We start from the raw sequence: 22,347 nt of genomic DNA, 5'->3' as shown, positions 1-22,347 counted from the left end.
TATACACCACATGACCAGATACTATTGATAGCTAATTTAGAACCTTAAGGTGCGTGCTCAAGCACCCAAGAGGTAAATATAGCCTTATAAATGGCCCCTATTATCTTACATTGCCACTCATGCCTCATTTATACGTGGTGCTAACATGCATACCTTGTTTCTGATCCTATCCACATTCTGATTATGGCCACATTATAGCCGTTGCATCTATCTTTACATGGTAAAATGTGTCTTATCCGTCCACATTGTGAACAGATTAGCTGGTGTTTCCCTGTATTCAAATTAATTTACAGATATCGTTCTAAAATATGGATTTATTGTTAAAAAAAAGTGTGCACAATTAGAATTTGGACAAGATAAGGACAAAGGCTGCATGTTAGCAGTGATGTAAAGTACTTTAGTAAAAATGCTTTAAAGTACTTAAGTAGTTTTTTGGGCTATCTGTACTTTACTATTTATATTTTTACCTAATTTTACTTCACTACATTCCAACAGAAAATGATGTACTTTTTACTCCATACATTTTCCCTGACACCCAACTGTAGTTGTTACATTTTGACAGGAAAATGGTCCCATTCACACACTTATCAAGAGAACATCCCTGGTCATTTCTATTTTCTCTGATCTGGCAGACTCACTAAACACAAATGCATTTGTAAATGATAAAAGTGTAATCCATCAATAAAAATACATTTGTGCCGTCTGGTTTGCTTAACATAAGGAACTTTAAATTATTTATACTTTTCCTACGGATACTTAAGTACATTTTAGAAATTCCATTTACTTTTGTATATTTAAATCCAAATACTTTTTAACTTTTATTAAAGTGATAATTTACTGGGTGACTCACTAACTTGAGTCATTTTATATCAAGATTTTTACATTTTATTTTGAGTACTTTTAGCCTATAAAATGCTAAATATAGGCATAGGACAAGGAGAGAAATCATACAGGTAAAATTAGTTTTATATTGGATATTAGGTTTTAGTGATTAGTGATTGAACCAAGCATGCCATAGCTATAAACGGTATATTCTGAATCGGGTGGATAGAGAACAATCCACACCCTTTGTTGTTGAAAATATGATTTGGGATTTCAATCTTCAATAGCTCTTACAAAAAGTGTGCCATGACTATGCAAATGATATATTCTGAATCGGGAGGGTGGAGAAAATACACAGCTTTTGTATAGATTAATTATTTAACTTCTTTTTTTTTCAATTTTCAAAAGCTCTTACACAAAGTGTGCCATGACTATGAAAATAATATATTCTGAATCAAGGGCAGATGGAGAACAATTCACATATTTTATGTTGTTTATATATATCAATATATAAAAATAACCAATTGTTTTAGGGATTGTCTCTTTCAGGCTTAAAGACGTTCTGCAGCTATTTAAAAAAAAACTTTTACTGTTAAAAATCAATATCCCAAGTATACATACAGTAGAGTACACACACTAAAGGGTAAACCAATATATGTTTTGAGCAAAAGTATTTTTAGACACAACTGCAAAGTTCAAGAATCAGGGCATTCAGGGAGTTGATCTGATGGGAAGTTGTGATGACATCAGTTCCCCCCTTGCTTGAGGAACAATAGAGAACAGAAGAGGAAAGCTTGTGCTATATAATGACTTACCTGGACCACCTATTGAGATGTGCCTTTTGTTAAGTAAATCAGTTAAATGAGGTGAAAATGAGACTTGAGTGCTCCATTAAAGTGATAAATTGCAGGTTGTTGGGGTGGGAGGAGGAGGAGGGTGATTAATGGACAGACCCATTCACTCTGGCTGCAACACCACATGTGATTGAGTCAACCTGCAAATCAGCAGGTAGAACTAGGACACAAGGAAAAGTATGTGTGTGAGTGAGTGAGTGAGTGAGTGAGTGAGTACCTCTAATGTGCTGAGAGAAAACAAGAATATGGCTTTAAAAAAGATCTCCCTATTGATAACTACAATGTTGTTGATCCATCCTCAGTTTTGCCCTATTACAGCCATTAAAACCTGCAACTGTTGTAAAGTCACAATTGGCCTCATAGTGAAATCCCTGAGCGGTTTACTTCCTCTCTGGCAACTGAGTAAGGACACCTGTATCTTTGTAATGACTGGGTGTATTTATACAACATCCAAAGTGTAATGAATAACTTCACCATGCTCAAAGCGGCCCCAGGTGGTAAGAGTAGGCAACAACACGTCTGCCACGCTGATCCTTAACACTGGGGCCCCTCCAAGAATTTCCTGTTCACCCACGACTGCGTGGCCAAACACGACTCCAACACCATCATTAAGTTTGCTGACGACACAACAGTGGTTGGCCTGATCACTGACAACAATGGCCTATAGGGAGGAGGTCAGAAAACTGGCAGTGTGGTGCCAGGACAACAACCTCTCCCTCAATGTGAGCAAGACAAAGGAACTGATAGTGGACTACAGGAAAAGGTGGGCCGAACTGGCCCCCATTAACATCGACGGGGCTGTAGTGGAGTGGGTCGAGAGTATCAAGTTCCTTGGTGTCCTCATCACCAAAACACTATCATGGTCCAAACATACCAAGACAGCCGTGAAGAGGGCACGAGAAAACCTTTTCCCCCTCAGGAGACTGAAAAGATTTGGCATGGGTCCCCAGATCCTCAAAAGGTTCTACAGCTGTACCATCAAGAGCATCCTGACCGGTTGTATCACCACCTGGTATGGCAACTGCTCGGCATCTGACCGTAAGGCGCTACAGAGGGTAGTGAGAACGGCCCAGTAAATCACTGGGGCCAAGCTTCCTGCCATCCAGGACCTATATAATAGGCGGTGTCAGAGGTAAACCCATAAAATTGGCAGACTCCAGTCACCCAAGTTATAGACTGTTTTCTCTTCTACCGCATGGCAAGCGGTGCCGGAGCGCCAAGTCTAGGACCAAAAGGCTCCTCAACAGCTTCTACCCCCAAGCCATTAGACCGTTGAACAATTAATCAAAATCACCACCGGACAATTTATATTTACCCCCACTTGTACACTGCTGCTACTCGCTGTTTATTATCTATGCATAGCCACTTTGTCCCCACCTACATGTACAGATTACCTCAACTAGCCTGTACCCCTGCACACTGACTCGGCACCGGTGCCCCCTGTATACGGCCTCGTTATTGTCCTTATTGTGTTACTTTTTATTTTAGCCTACTTGGTGAATATTTTCTTCTTGAACTGCACTGTTGGTTGGGGGCTTGTAAGTAAGCATTTCACGGTAAAGTCTATACTTGTTGTATTTGGCGCATGTGGCAAATAAAGTCTGATTTGATTTTCAATGTGTGCTTCTTTTTTACCCATCTACCAATAGGTGACCTTCTTTGCAAGGATTATACAACAGATGGGTTTAATCCTGAATGCCGATGAGTTAAAACTGCATTCCAGCAGGTGTCTATGATGTTAAATTGCCTATTTACTCTGTTCCATCTGACTGAGCAATCCATTGTCTCATGAGCCCAGCCAAGCAATTTATGAACTTGATCTACACTATAAAAGCATCTAGACATTCTCACATTTCTTTTAGACTAACATTTAGTTTTCAACAGCAGAGATTTGTATCATGCTTGCTTATCTATGGACGCAACCCAGTCATTTGTTCTAAATGTTCCATTGCCATACTGGCTGGCAACATTCTTATCCCTTGCATGTTAGCTAGCCAACTAGGCTAACTTACAGCCACGCTGGCATTATTTTTATGAACAAATACAAAAAAAGTTAAACTGAAAAAAGGTCCAAATAAACACTGCTTATTTGCAGTCTTTCCAGCTTCAGTTTGAAGTTATTGTGTTAGCTGTGTTGCTAGCTAGCTCCTCTGAACACGTGTCCTGATGAGTGAGCACATTTTCTCTGTCAGGCAAAATCGCGCCTCATTTGCTTGTTATGGATGTATCTAAATAAATGTCACTAGAAAACAGCTTAAAACAAATACAAATGCAGCTACTTTGCTGTTATTCTGGCTGCACTTTCTGACGTGACTGTAAGTTAGCCATAGTTGGCTAGGTAACATGCAAGGGATAAGAATGTTGCCAGCCAGTATGGCAATGGAACATTTAGAACATGGGTGTCAAACTCTGGCCCGTGGGCCAAATTTGGCCCGCGGGGTAATTATATTTGGCCCGCGAGACAATACCAAATTAGAAAACAGGAGCTTTCTGGACAAGTGGGAGGCAGAATATCTGTTTACATATGTAAAAGACAAACCTGTTTGTCTTGTTTGTGGAGTCAACGTGGCTGTAAGTAAGGAGTACAACATTAGACGACACTATGAAACGAAACACCATGACAAATACAAGGACCTGGACATGACTCAAAGGAGCCAGAAAGTAGAGGAGATGAAAAGAAGTTTGGTTTCACAACAGAATATGTTTAAAAAAGCCTCATCACAAAGCGAGGCTGCTGTAAAGGCTAGTTATATAGTGGCATCAGAGATCGCAAAAAATCAGCCCGGCCCTTTAATGAGGGAGAGTTCATGAAAAAGTGCATGATGAAGGTTTGTGACCTCGTATGCCCAGAGAAAAAACAAGCATTTTCAAACGTGAGTCTGAGCACGAACACAGTAGCTGATCGCACATGTGATCTTGCCACTAATCTGTATGACCAGCTGATGGAAAAGGGAAAAGATTTTGTTGCGTTCTCCCTCGCTGTGGATGAGAGCTGCGACGCATCTGATACTGCTCAGCTGTCAGTCTTCATCCGTGGAGTGGACTCAAATCTGTGTGTTACGGAGGAGCTATTAGGATTCAAATCAATGCATGGCACAACCACAGGAAAGGAAATCTTTGAGGAGGTTTCCAAATGTGTAACTGAAATAAAGCTGCCGTGGGATAAACTCGTTGGATTAACGACAGATGGTGCGCCAGCGATGTGCGGTAAAAAGAGTGGACTGGTGGGCATGGTTCGGGAGAAGATGCGGGAAGAGAACTGTGCAGGTGAGCTAACTGTTTACCACTGCATCATACATCAGGAAGCACTGTGTGCCAAAGCCCTAAAGATGGAACATGTTATGACCACAGTAACACAGGTAGTTAACTTTATAAGAGCCAAAGGTCTAAATCACCGCCAGTTTAAATCTTTTCTGGAGGAGTGTGGTTCGGGATACGCAGACGTGCCGTATCACACAGAGGTGAGATGGCTAAAGCAGAGGAAAAGTACTGAACAGATGTTTCGAGCTGCGTGAAGAAATATGTCAATTCCTGGAAACCAAAGGGAAGGATACAGCAGAGCTCCGGGAGCAAAAGTTCCTGTGTGAGCTGGCCTTTCTCTGTGACATCTCGAGCCACCTCGATGCGCTGAAACTGCAGCTTCAGGGGCGGGGGCGCATCATCACAGACATGTACGCTGCAGTGAGGGCCTTCAAAACTAAACTGTGCCTGTGGGAGAATCAGATGCTGCAAGGAAACCCTTGCCATTTTCCCTGCTGCCAATCCATTAAAGCGCAGATCTCTACCGCCGTGTTCCCATGCGCACAGTTTGCTGAAAAACTCAGTGTTCTCGCCGCCGCTGAGTTTAGCGGCGATTTGCCGACTTCGATGCCCAGAAATGCAAGTTTGAACTGCTTAGTAATCCCTTCGCAGTTGAAGTGGAAAATGCACCAACCAACATCCAAATGGAGCTGATTGAACTCCAGTGCAACGACACGCTGAAGTCAAAGTATGATGCTGTGGGCGCCGCACAGTTTCCACGGTGCACCCAAGCTGCTCAGATGCTCTCCATGTTCGGCAGCACTTATCTATGCGAGCAACTTTTCTCCTCGATGAAGATGACCAAAACAACTCACAGGAGACGTCTGACTGATGAACATGTGTGTGTGTGCAATAATTAACGTTTTCTTTATGCACTTTTTCTTGCTACAAGGCATGGGCTTGAATGGTTGATTGATTTATTATCATTTTATTTGTAAAATTATTAGCCAGTGGAAAAAGTTTATTTTGGTATTTAAATCAGAAGGCTGCAAATAGAAAAGAGGCATACAATTTTTATTTAAATTTTATTTATTTAATAAATGAATGCCATTGATGTGTTTTTTCATTTGAAATTCGATTTTGCATGTCTCCACTATTAAATTATATATTGTATGGTAATAAGCGATGCTTGTTCCATATTCAATGTTAAAGAAAAACTTGTTTGGGTCCATATTAAAAGGTTAATTTGTTCAATGTTGGCCCGTGACTTTGTTCAGGTTTTACATTTTGGCCCACTGGGTATTTGAGTTTGACACCCCTGATTTAGAACAAATGACTGGGTTGCGTACATAGATACAGAACAAAAAGACTGAACAACTTTGTCGCGTCTCTAGCAACCCTAGATTTGTGTCAGGACTATATCTTGTGAAATAGTATGAATAAATTAATCAAAATACAATTTTGAAGGAAAATATGTCAATCATTATTTGAATATAATAAGAGCGTCTGCTAAATGACTTAAATGACTTAAATGAATATGTTGGAAATGCATTGTATAAAATTAATAATGCCCTTGAAGCCATTTTTGGAGGATATATTGTGGGCATTGTCACTTAATTGGAAAACCTCCCTGGTCTTTGTTGTTAACTCTGTGTTTGTAATTCACTGCTTGGCCTTACAGATAATTGTATGTACAGAGATGACGTTATTGTCATTTAAAAATCACGTTAAACACTATTATTGCACACAGAGTGAGTCCATGTAACTTATGTGACTTGTTAAGCAAATTCTTACTCCTGAACTTATTTAGGCTTGCCGTAACAAAAGGGGTTGAATACTTATTGACATTTCAGCTTTTCATTTTTAATTAATGTGTAAAAATGTCTAAAAACATTATTTCACTTTGACTGAATGGGGTATTGTTTGTAGGCCAGTGACAAAATCTCAATCTAATCCATTTTAAATTCAGGTTGTAACACATCAAAATGTGGAAAAAGTCAAGGGGTGTGAATACTTTCTGAAGAAACTGAATGTATTGGGTCCCTCAGTCTATGATATTACAGTTTAATTTCAAAATTATGTGAAGTGTCAAAGAATTGCTGGTTATAATGGAAAGATAAAAGGAGGTCCTCACTTACAGTGCTAACACAATCATTACTTCTGTTAAAAATCATTCTGACAAGTAGTGGATGAGGATTACATCAGCCATGATTCAACAGTAACTGTTTTGCAGGAGGGACTAGTGTGTCAAGGGGTTGAAGTGTGTCCATGTAAATCTGTCATATCTATTGTGTGAGCCCGGGAGTCTATTCACATATTTTCACACCAGGCCACGCTAACCACAAAAAAACAGTCACACATTCACAGTATTAAAAATAAACAAACATATTTATGTCATGTAAGCAAACACTCATGCTCACACAGTTGTGTTGTTTGTTGCAGCCTAAATCAACCAGAAAAAAAGCTGTGGATTTTTCTCCATCATCCCCTGATTCAAAATATGTCAGTTTGATAGTCATGGCACGCTTTGTGTAAGCGCAATTGAAGATTGAAAGCAGGATGAAAAACAAATCAAAATTTTACCACAACAAAAAAAGCAGTGGATTTTCTCCATCCCCCTTATTCAGAATATTCAGTCTAATTTTCACGATCATGGCACGTCTTGTGTAAGAGCTATTGAAGATTGAAAGCCCCTCACTCACAAAAAATACATCTACATTTCAACAACAAAAAAGCCATGAATTTGTCTCTATCCTTCCCTTTCATAGTCATGGCATGCTTTGTTTAAAAGCTATTGAAGATTGAAATATGGATTTTTACATTTTTATTAGGATTTATTTTTATTACAAATACAAAAATTTTCTAAGCCATGGATTTCTCTACATCCTCTACTGATTTAGAATATATCATTTTCATAGTCATGGCAAGTTTTGTTTAAAAGCTATTGTGATTGAAAGTCGGAAATGTTTTTTTTCTTAAAGAAAAACTATTTTAAAAAACATGGATTTTTCTCCAGCCTCCCGTGATTCAGTGTACATCATTTTCATAGTCATGATGGCATGCTTTGTTCAAAAGCTATTGAAGACTGAAAGATGGAAAATGTTTTTTTTTTCTCCCCAAGAAAAAAAGGCAGTGGATTTTTCTCCATCCTCCCCTAATTCAGAATATACAGTGCATTAGGAAAGTAATTCTGACCCCTTTACTTTTTCCACATTTTGTTATGTTACAGCTTTATTCTGAAATGGTTTAAATTGCCCCCTCCCCCTCATCAATCTACACACAATACCCTATAATGACACTGCAAAAACAGGTTTTTAGATTTTTTTTGCAAATGTATTAAAAATACAAAACAGTACTTTGTTGAAGAACCTTTGGCAGTGATTACAGTCTCGAGTTCATGGGTATGACGCTACAAGCTTGGCACACCTGTATTTGGGGAGTTTCCCCCATTTTTCTCTGGAGATCCTCTCAGGCTCTGTCAGGTTGGATAGGGAGTGTCGCTGCACAGCTATTTTCAGGTCTCCCCAAAGATGTCGATCGGGTTCAAGTCCAGTCTCTGAATGGGCCACTGAAGGACATTGAGACTTGTCCCGAAGCCACTCCTACATGGTCTTGGCTGTGTGCTTACGGTCGTTGTCCTGTTGGAAGGTGAACCTTCGCCCCAGTCTGATGTCCTGAGTGCTTTGGAGCAGGTTTCATCAAGAATCTCTCTGTACTTTACTCTGTTCATCTTACCCTCGATCCTGACTAGTTTTCCAGTCCTTGCCAATGAAAACATCCCCACTGCATGATGCTGCCACATCATGCTTCACCGTAGGGATAGTGACAGATTTCCTCCAGACGTGACACTTGGCATTCAGGCCAAAGAGTTCAATCTTAGTTTCATCAGACCAGAGAATCTTGTGGTCTGATAGTCTTTAGGTGACCCAAGCGGGCTGTCATGCGCCTTTTACTGAGGAGTGGCTTCTGTCTGGCCACTCTATCATAAAGGCCTGATTGGTGGAATGCTGCAGAGATGGTTGTCCTTCTGGAAGGTTCTCCCATTTCCACAGAAGAACCATGAAGCTTTGTCAGGGTGACTATTGCGTTTTTGGTAAGGGAGGTGACCAAGGTCCTTCTCCCCCAATTTCTCATTTTGGACAGGCAGCCAGCTCTCGGAAGACTCTTGGTCATTCCAAACTTCATCCATTTAAGAATGATGGAGGCCACTGTGTTCTTGGGGACCTTCAATGCTAAATAAATGTTTTGTTACTCTTCCCCAGATCTGTGCCTTGACACAACCCTGTCTTGGAGCTCAACGGACAATTCCTTTGACCTCATGGCTTGGTTTTTGTTCTGACATGCACTGTCAAGTGCACTGAAAAAACGGGACAAGGTGGGCTGTCAGATTTACAAAAACATTGTGTGGGATTTACTCAAACATGCTTTGTTTCTCCTCTCAACGCGATTTCATTGCTTCCAATCAATGCGACTTGAAACTAAATCAGATCTACTAGTTTGAATCATGTATGGGGTACGTGAACCAATAAAGTTAATTCATGATGAGTAATGAGGAACAATTCAAACCGCACGAGAGAAGACTCTTCCAGAAAGAACGCTGCCGCGTTAGCGAAGAAGACAGTACCTAGAATCTTGGTCAAGTTAAGCATGGTGGTTGATTTTATTCAACATTTGTCATTGTGGTTGTAGTCAGAATCGTAAGCAGTAACATTATTAGTGATTGCTCCATATTCTCATTTTGTGCTCTTGAGTCTGAAACATAGTGGCTTGGCAGCTAAAGGTAAAAGGCGATGTTGCTAGCTGGCTTCTATGAACAGTAAAAAAGGGCTAGGTCAAGATTAACATTTTGCAAAGCGGTAAAGTTAGTTGGCGAAACACCATGATATTTACCTATTGTTCAAGAACTTTGAATTTACCTAACCAAGAACTAATTAAGGTTTGCTGAGGAGTACACACCGCTTGAGATAGCTAACATGCTAGCTAACTAATTATTTGGTGATTGTGCATGACATCGTCTGCAATCACTTTGCAGCATCATTTAGTGTTCCATTTTTTTTATTGTGAGGTAAAAGTATTTTTTTAAAGAATGTATTTGCATCAAAACAGACCATTTAAAAAAATGTATTACATATTTAATATCTAGTGATTATACACCTAATCCTATGAGATTGGTGTTTTCATGCAGTTTAACAGTTCGCTTATGGCTGCCTCCATGTTGTAAAACGCGGTGCAAAGGTGACAGACTTATTGAAATGGGATGTGGAGTTCATTTTAGCAGTTGAACAGTGTTACTTTATATTATGGGTGTCCATTTATCAATACATTTAAAATGATTTGACAAAAATAAAAATAATTCAACGTAATACACATACCTCATTCTTGGTCTGTTATTTCTTATGAACAATAACTACCTCATTCTGTTTTTAAAAAATGCATTAGAGAGAGTGCCCAATTATTGTTAGGACAACTCTTTTTTTATACAGATATATAGCCTACATTACTGTGATTTAGACCTGTGCAATTCATTGAACACTGAATGTCAGTGAATGGACATTTGTCAATCCAAAGAGCTGAACCATTACAAGACATACATGCATTTTGCCTTCTTTGTCACTGATGCAGATGGTCTCTTGCTCCTTAGTTACACATCTTTAGCATGTACTTTTTATTTCCCTATTCATTTGTGTAAATACAAACACTAAGGTAGAAAATGGCAGAATTTCATCTTCATGCTTACATTAATAATTATGTATAACCTTGTCCATAATATAAATTATGGACAATGTTCTACATAATTATGAGTAAAATCATCAATAAAATAATGTTAATTAGTAAGTAGTGATCAGGTTTAGAGAACATGTCCATATCCATTTGAAGCTACACATTTCATTCAAATAAAATTTGCTTTACCAAACATGTTAAATTGATTCTATCCCATTACAATGCATTGAAAAATTATATTAGCTTGACAAAAATAAAATAAGTAAACTGAAAAATATAGAATTGTGTTTATCTAACATGTTTCATTAAAGTGGAACTGGTGTACACATTCAAATTAAGTAAATTCAAAGTACAATTTTTAATAAGTGTGTGTGACCTTATATAGACAGGTGTGTGCCTTTCCAAATAATGTCCAATCGATTGAATTTGCCACAGGTGTGTCAGGACCCGGTTACGAACCCGGGTCTCCGGAGTGAGAAACAGTCACTTAACCAACTGAGCCACGAATAGTCAGCAGAACCCAGAAGATGAGGCAGACACAGCAGTACTTGAGACAGTGTATTTAATGAAGTAAAAAGTGAAGTCCTTCAGGAAAACATGTAACTCCACAACCTCAAAAGGAATTCCACAAGAACAAAGGTAATCCTCCAAGACAAAAAGGTAAATCCACAAGGTGGTAGGTATAGCATAAAAAGCCTCAAAAGATACTCAAAAATAAATAAACAAGAACAAAAAACAGAATTCCACAAGAGAGTCCACCGGGATCAACAAGAGTTCACAGAATACTAGGGCTGGGTGCTAACATACAAACACAGAGCAAAGAACTGAGGAAAACAAAGGGTTTAAATACAATCAGGGGAAACGAGGCACAGGTGCAAATAATAATGGGGATCAAGGGAAAACAAAAGGTCAAAAAGCACAATGGGGGCATCTAGTGACCAAAAACCGGAACAACCCTGGCCAAATCCTGACAAGGTGGACTCCAAATCAAGTTGTAGAAACATCTCAAGGATGATCAATGGGAACAGGATGCACCGGAGCTCACTTTCGAGTCTCATAGGAAAGGGTCTGTATACTTATGTAAGGTATTTCAGTTTTTTAAAAACTTTTAATGCATTTGCAAACGCTTTGTCATTATGGGGTATTGAGCGTAGATTGATGAGGGGAAAACATTATTTATCCATTTTAGAATAAGGATGTAACAAAACAAAATGTAAAAGGGGTTCTGAATACTTGTAACGCCCAGGGTGTAATGGAGGAAGAAGTCAGGTGCAGGAAGCAGAGAGTTCAGGGTAGCGCTACTTTTAATGCACCACAACGGTAAACAGACGCCAACCCAAACAAATGCCCCAAACACGGGGAATTTAAACAGTCCAGCAAAATTACAAACACACGGACAACTGTGACCTACAGCCGTGTACACACGTACACTGAAATAATCCTGCACACCCAGCAGGTGGGCCGGCTGGATAATAGAGCCCAACCAATTAACCTAACTAAACACAGGTGGGGGGGGGGGGGATCAGTGGCAGCTAGTAGGCCGGTGACGACGAGCGCAGAGCGCCACCAGAACAGGAAGGGGAGCCACCTTCTGTAGGAGTCGTGACAATACTTTCCGAATGCACTGTACCATTTACATAGTCATGGCATGCTCTGTGTAAGCTATCTTATTTGTATTTCTTATTTTTTAAAGTGCATGGTTCTCCATGGTTCTCCATCCACCCCAGAATATACCCTCTTCATAGTCATGGCATGCTTGGTTAAATAGCTATTGACCAAATAGCCACTGAATGTCCAATATAAAACAAATTTTACCCCGGGAGAAAACCTTTGATGTTATGATTGACAATCGGAATGTCCAAACAGCATATGATATAGCCTGACAGACTGCCCTTTGCCAAGTAGCCTAGGCCTATCCTAGGCGACACAAAACAAACATGACAATATGATTCATTGTATAATTTAGGTGTTCATCTCTTTGTGTCTGATGAGTTTGACCTCTCAAATCCCATTTTGTTTTGGCGCAGCCTGGTCTCATAGAGTAGACATAATATATTAAAAGTATACACGGAAACTGAAATTAGTATGATATGTTACATTTGGTGTGGTTACACAAGACAGATGGTTACTCTAAAAAAGGGTGGTTGGTCGGGATGGATGGGTAGACACAAATGTCTAGCAACCCAAAGGTTACAAGTTCGAATCTCATCACGGACCACATTAGCATTTTAGCTAAGTATCCACTTTTCAGCTAATTACTACTTTGAGCTACTTTTCTACTACTTAGCATGTTAGCTAACACTTCCCCTTACCATTTAACCTAACTCTTAAACTTAACACTAACCCCTATCCTAGCTAATGTTAGCCAGCTAGCTGCATTACAACCTAGCTAGAATTCGTAACAATTCATACATTTTGCACATCCATAACATATTGTACATTTAGCAAATTCGTAACATATTGTACATTTTGCAAATTCGTAACATGTTGTACCTTTTGCAAATTCGTAACATACAATGCAACTTGTAATTTGTAACATACAGTTGAAGTCGGAAGTTTACATACACCTTAGCCAAATACATTTCAACTCAGTTTTTCACAATTCCTGACATTTAATCCTAGTAAAAATTCCCTGTCTTGGGTCAGTTAGGATCATCACTTTAGAATGATTAATTTCAGCTTTTATTTCTTTCATCACATTCTCAGTGGGTCAGAAGTTTTCATGCATTCAATTAGTAATAATAATAATAATAATAATATATGCCATTTAGCAGACGCTTTTATCCAAAGCGACTTACAGTCATGTGTGCATACATTCTACGTATTTGGTAGCATGGCCTTTAAATTGTTTAACATGGGTCAAACGTTTCGGGTAGCCTTCCACAAGCTTCTCACAATAAATTGGGTGAATTTTGGCCCATTCCCCCTGACAGAGCTGTTGTAACTGAGTCAGGTTTGTTGGCCTCCTTGCTCGCACACACTTGCTCAGTTCTGCCCACACATTTTCTATGGGATTGAGGTCAGGGCTTTGTGATGGCCACTCCATTACCTTGACTTTGTTGTTCTTAAGCCATTTTTCACAACTTTGGAAGTATGCTTGGGGTCATTGTCCACTTGGAAGACCCATTTGCGATCAAGCTTTAACTTCCTGGCTGATGTCTTGAGATGTTGCTTCAATATATCCATATAATTTTCCTTTCTCATGATGCCATCTATTGTGTGTGCACCAGTCCATCCTGCAGTGTGCACACCCTCGTGCTTCACAGTTGGGATGGTGTTCAATGGCTTGCAGCCCTCCCCCTTTTTCCTCCAAACATAACGATGGTCATTATGGCCAAACAGTTCTATTTTTGTTTCATCAGACCAGAGGACATTTATCCCAAAAGTATGATCTATGATGTCCCCATGAGCAGTTACTAATCGTAATCTGGATTTTTTATGGTGGTTTTGGAGCAGTGGCTTCTTCCTTGCTGAGTGGTCTATCAGGTTGTCGATAGAGGACTCATTTTTACTGTGGATATAGATACTTTTGTACTTGTTTCCTCCAGCACCTTCACAAGGTCATTTGCTGTTGTTCTGGGATCGATTTGCACTTTTCGCACCAAAGTACGTTCATCTCTAGGAGACAGAACGTGCAGTGCCTTGCGAATGTAATCGGCCCCCTTGAACTTTGCGACCTTTTGCCACATTTCAGGCTTCAAACATAAAGATATAAAACTGTATTTTTTTGTGAAGAATCAACAACAAGTGGGACACAATCATGAAGTGGAATGACATTTATTGGATATTTCAAACTTTTTTAACAAATCAAAAATGTAAAAATTGGGCGTGCAAAATTATTCAGCCCCCTTAAGTTAATACTTTGTAGCGCCACCTTTTGCTGCGATTACAGCTGTAAGTCGCTTGGGGTATGTCTCTATCAGTTTTGCACATCGAGAGACTGAAATATTTTCCCATTCCTCCTTGCAAAACAGCTCGAGCTCAGTGAGGTTGGATGGAGAGCATTTGTGAACAGCAGTTTTCAGTTCTTTCCACAGATTCTCGATTGGATTCAGGTCTGGACTTTGACTTGGCCATTCTAACACCTGGATATGTTTATTTTTTAACCATTCCCTTGTATATTTTGCTTTATGTTTTGGATCATTGTCTTGTTGGAAGACAAATCTCCGTCCCAGTCTCAGGTCTTTTGCAGACTCCATCAGGTTTTCTTCCAGAATGGTCCTGTATTTGGCTCCATCCATCTTCCCATCAATTTTAACCATCTTCCATGTCCCTGCTGAAGAAAAGCAGGCCCAAACCATGATGCTGCCACCACCATGTTTGACAGTGGGGATGATGTGTACAGGGTGATGCGCTGTGTTGCTTTTACGCCAAACATAACGTTTTGCATTGTTGCCAAAAAGTTCAATTTTGGTTTCATCTGACCAGAGCACCTTCTTCCACATGTTGGCGTGTCTCCCAGGTGGCTTGTGGCAAACTTTAAACGACACTTTTTTATGGATATCTTTAAGAAATGGATTTCTTCTTGCCACTCTTCCATAAAGGCCAGATTTGTGCAATATACGACTGATATATACGACTGAGTCTCCCACCTCAGCTGTAGATCTCTGCAGTTCATCCAGAGTGATCATGGGCCTCTTGGCTGCATCTCTGATCAGTCTTCTCCTTGTATGAGCTGAAAGTTTAGAGGGACGGCCAGGTCTTGGTAGATTTGCAGTGGTCTGATACTCCTTCCATTTCAATATTATCGCTTGCACAGTGCTCCTTTGGATGTTTAAATCTTGGGAAATCTTTTTGTATCCAAATCCGGCTTTAAACTTCTTCACAACAGTATCTCGGACCTGCCTGGTGTGTTCCTTGTTCTTCATGATGCTCTCTGCGCTTTTAACGGACCTCTGAGACTATCACAGTGCAGGTGCATTTATACGGAGACTTGATTACACACAGGTGGATTGTATTTATCATCATTAGTCATTTAGGTCAACATTGGATCATTCAGAGATCCTCACTGAACTTCTGGAGAGAGTTTGCTGCACTGAAAGTAAAGGGGCTGAATAATTTTGCACGCCCAATTTTTCATTTTTTCATTTGTTAAAAAAGTTTGAAATATCCAATAAATGTCGTTCCACTTCATGATTGTGTCCCACTTGTTGTTGATTCTTCACAAAAAAAATAGTTTTATATCTTTATGTTTGAAGCCTGAAATGTGGCAAAAGGTCGCAAAGTTCAAGGGGGCCGAATACTTTCGCAAGGCACTGTATCTCCTTCCTGAGCGTTATGGAGGCTGCGTGGTCCCATTGTGTTTAGACTTGCATACTATTCTTTGTACAGATGAATGTGGTACCTTCAGGTATTTGGAAATTGCTCCCAAGGATGAACCAGACTTGTGGAGGTCTACAATGTTTTTTCTGAGGTCTTGGCTGATTTCTTTCGATTCCATGATGTCAAGCAAAGAGGCACTGAGTTTGACTGTAGGCCTTGAAATACATTCACAGGTATACCTCCAATTGACTCAAATTATGTAAATTAGCCTATCAGAAGCTTCTAAAGCCATGACATCATTGTCTGGAATTTTCCAAGCTGTTTAAAGGCACAGTCAATTTAGTGTATGCAAACTTCTGACACACTGGAATTGTGATGCAGTGAATTATAAGTGAAATAATCTGTCTGTAAACAATTGTTGGACAAATGACTTGTGTCATGCACAAAGTAGATGTCCTAACTGACTTGCCAAAATTATAGTTCATTAACAAGAAATTTGTGGAGTGGTTGAAAAACGAGTTTTAATGACTAAGTGTATATAAACTTCCGACTTAAACTGTATCATACGAAATGGGTGATGGACATCCACAAATGAATATATACACGAAACGTAACATATCATACCATAGTAAATTAAGTGTCTCGATTTAGATACAGAATAATACGAAATGCCCTGAGACCAGGTTTCAGCGCGAAGGTCTGTCTGGCGCGCGGCTAGGACTGGTCTGTCCCTTTCTCCGCCACCGCGCGGCAGCAGAGACTCTGCATTGCTATGCTTTTCTATCGCTCGGTCTCCTCATCCCATCAGTGATGCGATCATCATGGAGGAAGAACAGGTACCTGCTATCGAGTGAAGAGGACAATCGCACCACAAAAGCGCAGCTGCTACCTGCGGGAATCTATTGCGTCTTTGGCCGCCTACTCTCATTCCCTTTTCTTGCCTGTGAGTGCTTATTATTGATCCATTTGTAAATATGTGCATGTTCCTTTTCAGGAAGCGCGATTGATTTCTGTTACTCCAGAGCTCGGATTATGCATGATGTGATTGGGTGCTGATTATTAGCTTCGAGACATAAAGCTGTACCAAACAACACAACTGTGTAATTTATTTGCATTATAATGAGATTAATAATGTTAATTCCAGCATATTGCAGGAAGCCTAGCCTGAAGAACTGGTAGGTTAAGGCTATATTGATTCAATGTGGTTTACATTTCTCACAGCAACGTATTTATCTATAGCCTATATAATCTGACAGCACAGCAGCACCATGGAAATTGTCCCGACAAAAATTAGACGAGCCGAGCCATTCACCAGATATTAAACCGTGTAGGCCTATGTTTCGTATCAACAATGTAAAATTATGTTTTTCCCCTTCCCGCTTGTTTTTGTTGTTGTACAGGAATACATTGTGTCACTGGCCGTGAGTCAATTCTAAAGAGTAGAAGAGGAACGAGGCAAAACCATCAAAATGAAACATTTTTTTGAGGTAGGCAAATACAGGCTCTTTCTGCAAGGGAAGTTTTCATTTGTTTTTAGGGATTATCAGAACTTCTTTTAATGAGGCCTTGCCTGTCAACTCACGTTGGCGAAGCCAAAAATGTTTTTTGCTCTCACTCATGTTGAGTGAAATTTAGGCTATAGCTCAAATGGTCCTTGAAGTTCTCCAAGTGTACATATTTGCATAAAGACTATGGATTAGAAGCAATTTGGTAATAATTTGAAGCAATTTATGAAATTAGAATGCTACTTTTTATACTTATTTATGCAAACTAGATACTTAATATGGCTAATTGCTATTACAGAATGTTAAGCCCATTAATTTAAAGTAAGGTGGCACCTATTAGCATTTTGTTAACATACTGTATATTGATGTTTTATGCAGAACTGAGGTAACAATTGAATAAATTAATACCAAATAAAATATGAATTATGCAAATTAGTTGGTGAATTACAATGTTCCATTTACTTCAATGGGATATTTCTTTACGGTTCTGCTCAAAACTGACCGTCTTGTCTGTGAAGTCTTGTCTGTGAAGTGTATGTGTGAATGTGGGTGTGCCTGCATGCATATTTGTGTATATGTGAAAGATATGTGACATTTTAGACACAAAAAAGGGGAGGAGATTACATGAAACATTATTAGGCCACCTATATGCATTTTAAAATGCAACACAGACACACACACAGCCTAACTCAGACACAAATTTCTCAATTAGTCTGAACTGTAACACAGAAGGCTACGCTACTAGTTTGATAACATAGCTTACTTCTAAGGTAGACCTACACCTGAGTTGGATTACATTGTAATGTTACGTTTGGTGTTGAATAGTTACTCTAGTGATGGGAGGATGAACTGCAATGCAGCCTGCTAGCCACCTGCACAGCAAGATAGACGGGACACATTTTAAACTCACTGGTATTTAGCTATGTTTTTATGTAGGGCTTTAGCCACTGAATTCTGGTAGATTACAATTCAAATAATAAAATCACTAAAATAAATAATAAAATTCACAGCTGGCACAATACCTCAGTGAACGGTGTTAAGCCAACAAACAGCCCCTCACACAGCTAACTAGCATCTCATCATGAAAACGGGTGGGGACACGTGAATTTAGACCAATCCCTGATGAACCATACACCAAAATGTAGCTATGAAGCTCTACTTTGTAACCTGTTTTTTTTCAGGTCTCTGAAAACATTTGAATGACAGCAGCAAAGGAAACACTTTTTACCTTATATTTCAGTCCACCGATGTTTGATGACCTTAAAACACCCTCAGGACTTTCCCATACTTGTTGGCAATACAATGTCACATCGAGCATACTCTGGTCGCAAAGAGCAAATATGAACAGGGTTTCAGAAAAAAGTATGTCCCACAGAATCGAACGTTCCAAGCACATATCTTACTTTACATTTGGGCTCATATTGCGTAAATGTTATAATTACAGTATTGAGATTTTTAGACATGGTTAATAACTTCCACATTCATGTCTTTAAATGATTTATTATCCATTTTGATGACTACATTGACATTTAGTGAAAATTGATTTGATCACTGCTGTTTTTTGTAGAACTCTCACTTAGCATCCATTGTTTATCACATCACCTAACACCCTAAATATGGTTCCCAATCAGAGACAATGACTAACACCTGCCTCTGATTGAGAACCATATCAGGCCAAACACAGAAACAGACAAACTAGACACACAACATAGAATGCCCACTCAGATCACACCCTGACCAAACAAAACATACAAAGCAAACTATGGTCAGGGTGTGACACACCCTAATAAAACTGCACATTTTCTCTCAGCCTCATGGAAGAATGTGTAAAATTGCAGGAAGTTAGCTGCTTCCCACCCACCAACAAATGTATGGCTATGCCGCTGTGTTCAACGCCATAGTGCCCTTCAAGCTTGGGACCCTGAGACTGAACACTTCCCTCTGCGACTTGATCCTGGACTTCCTTATGGGCTGACCCCAGGTGGAGTAGGCAACAACACCTCTGCCACACTGACCCTCAAAACGAGGCCTCCCAGGGATGTGTGCATCATCAAGTTTGCTGATGACCAGTGTTGTGGGGGTAACATGTTAGAAGTAATCAGATTACTTTTATGAGTACAGTAACGCGTTACTTTTTCAATTTGGGTAATATTATTACAGATACTTTGTCAAAAAATGTGTGCGTTAGAATAATTTCTCTACTGGGTGAGTTTTTCCATGATCGGATCTCGACTTCTTTCCTCATTTAGTTGTTTGGAGAAATGTCATGACAGCTGCTGTCCATAGAATTGTATAGAATTGTATATCTGATCTTTGCCATTGATCACTTTTGTGATAGGGCTTTCCCGTTAGCCCATATAGGGCTTTCCCGTTAGTGGCAAGTGTGCCCTCTATACATTTACATTTAAGTCATTTAGCAGACGCTCTTATCCAGAGCGACTTACAAATTGGTGCATTCACCTTATGACATCCAGTGGAACAGTCACTTTACAATAGTGCATCTAAATCTTAAAGGGGGGGGGGGGTGAGAGGGAATACTTATCCTATCCTAGGTACATCTCTATGGTACCGTGTACATGCGGTCTTTAAACAGAACTGGCTGAAATATTTTGATTGAACAGATAGGAAATCTGTACAGATGTTTGGCTTACAGTATATATGTCTAATTAAGCAGCCCATATATAGAGCAGCACTTGTAGGCTAGCACAGGAAAGCAGCGCCACAGGTGAAACTAGTGATCGAACCTGAGTTAGTAGCGGATCGCCTTGCTCTCTCTGACAGTCAAACAAAAGGTGAGATTTAAATATTTTTTTCATGAAAGTAATGCAAAGTAATATAACTATTAATAAAAGGAGTTACTTTCCACAACAAATGTAATATTGTAAAGTAATACCTTTCAAGTAACCCATCCAAACACTGCTGACAACACGACAGTGGTAGGCCTGGTCACCAACGGTGGGATCATCTAAAGATAGGAGGTCAGAGACCTGGCAGTGTGGTGTCAGCACAACAGCCTCTCCCTCAATGTCAGCAAGAGCAAAAAGCTGAATATGGACTACAGGAAACAGGGGCAGGTGCACACCCCCATCCACATCGACAGGACCTCAGTGGAGAGGGTCAAAAGAGTTCCTCTGTCCAGTGTCTGTGTTCTTTTGCCCAATTTTTTATTATTTTTTTATTGGCCAGTCTGAGATATGGCTTATTCTTTGCAACTCTGCCTAGAAGGACAGCATCCCAGAATCACCTCTTCACTGTTGACGTTGAGACTGGTGTTTTGAGGGTACTATTTAATGAAGCTACCAGTTGAGGACTTGTGAGGCGTCTGTTTCTCCTCTGGCGGACCATTGCAAAGTTTAGGGGCCCTTTCATTTTCAACCTAGACTTTGGAATGGTGAGTAATGTAGAGAAGCTATTAGGTATGATATGGTAAAATGTTCTAAAAGTTGAGCTGCAGCATTTTGAACTAACTGTAGACAACGGAGGGATTTCTGACTGAGATGTGTACATAGAGTTATAGTAATTTAGGCGTGAGGAAATGAAAGCATGTATAACTTTCTCCAGATTGTGACTGAAATAAAAGACTTCACTTATATATTTCTGAGATGATAAAAGCAGGTGAGATAGATAGTGTATATAGAGAGTGTAGAAAGCTAAATAGGTACAGTTGAACACACATGCAGACACACTTGAAAAGGACATACACTCACACTGTCATCTTCTCTCATCTCCATGGAAAAGGAGTGACAGTGGTCCTGTAGTTCTAGCATACATCAGGACACATGCTCACTCAGACGGACAGATAGAAAGCACACACACACACACACACACACACACACACACACACACACACACACACACACACACACACACACACACACACACACACACACACACACACACACACACACACACACACACACACACACACACACACACACACACACACACACACACACACACACACACACACACAGCCTGAGGTGGAGAGGGAGGGAGGGAGTGGAGGTAGTCTGTTTTTGCCAGGGCAGCTATTGGACTGATCAATTGAACATTGAACAACAACACAAATGAAGAGCTGTGACAGACTATGGGATTCAGACATTTTAAAAAGTACCCTTACTTTAAGCTGGTGGGAAATGTGAATTTGCTGGGGTATGGGGTGTGAGGGGGACACTTTGGGTGAATTGTGCCATTAAAGATGCAAAACAACTTGCTCTCTTCTTCTCTCCTTCCCTCTCTCCCTCTCTCCCTGCTGTAGGGTGGTGACACAGTTCTTTGTGTTCCTGCACTGTAAATGTCTGTGGCGAGGCCTAAAGTTTGTGATCAGGAAGGTCACGGGGTGGTGTGAACTGCAGCGGATTTGCTACAACATCAAGCCAGGGGCCCGCAGGACCCTTAAGATAGGTATGCCTACTTATTGCCTGAGAGGAATTGTTTAATGCAGGTCCTATTTATTGCCTGAAATTAAATGTTTAATGTGTTTATGTAATATGTAATTTAGTCTTATCGATTTTGATTTAGTGTGAGACATACAGTGGAGCAAAAAAGTATTTAGTCAGCCACCAATTGTACAAGTTCTCCCATTTAAAAAGATGAGAGAGGCCTGTAATTTTCATCATATGTGCACTTCAACAATGACAGACAAAATGAGGGGAAAAAATCCAGAAAATCACATTGTAGGATTTTTCATGAATTTATTTGCAAATTATGGTGGAAAATAAGTATTTTTTGCAACAAGGGATTTCACTGCCTAGCAACAGCTCCTGATTGGTCTAGTAACGTTTAAAAAAAATGAAACTAGTTTAAACGAACAAACGATTGCCACAGTTATTAATTGTACTGCACAAGTGTTTATTTTTAATATATTATTATAGTTTTCATTTAGTATTTTTTCAAATTCTTATTTGTATTATTAATCTTTAAAAAATGTTGACGATGAGTAT

At 39.7% G+C, this 22,347-nt stretch overlaps 1 long non-coding RNA gene across 1 annotated transcript; it reads left to right on the top strand.

The window, feature by feature from the left end:
* The first annotated feature begins 16,714 nt into the window (after positions 1-16,714).
* LOC124000158 lies at positions 16,715-21,795 on the top strand. The gene is made up of 3 exons (XR_006832549.1): positions 16,715-16,842; positions 17,300-17,386; positions 21,663-21,795. It is a non-coding gene; the product is annotated as an uncharacterized LOC124000158 (long non-coding RNA).
* Positions 21,796-22,347: the final 552 nt, after the last annotated feature.

The sequence above is a fragment of the Oncorhynchus gorbuscha genome, linkage group LG16 (assembly GCF_021184085.1).
Source record: "Oncorhynchus gorbuscha isolate QuinsamMale2020 ecotype Even-year linkage group LG16, OgorEven_v1.0, whole genome shotgun sequence".
NCBI classification, from domain to species: domain Eukaryota; kingdom Metazoa; phylum Chordata; class Actinopteri; order Salmoniformes; family Salmonidae; genus Oncorhynchus; species Oncorhynchus gorbuscha.
The sequence above is the reverse complement of the archived record's forward strand: the minus strand, read 5'-3'. Positions and strand labels throughout refer to the sequence as shown.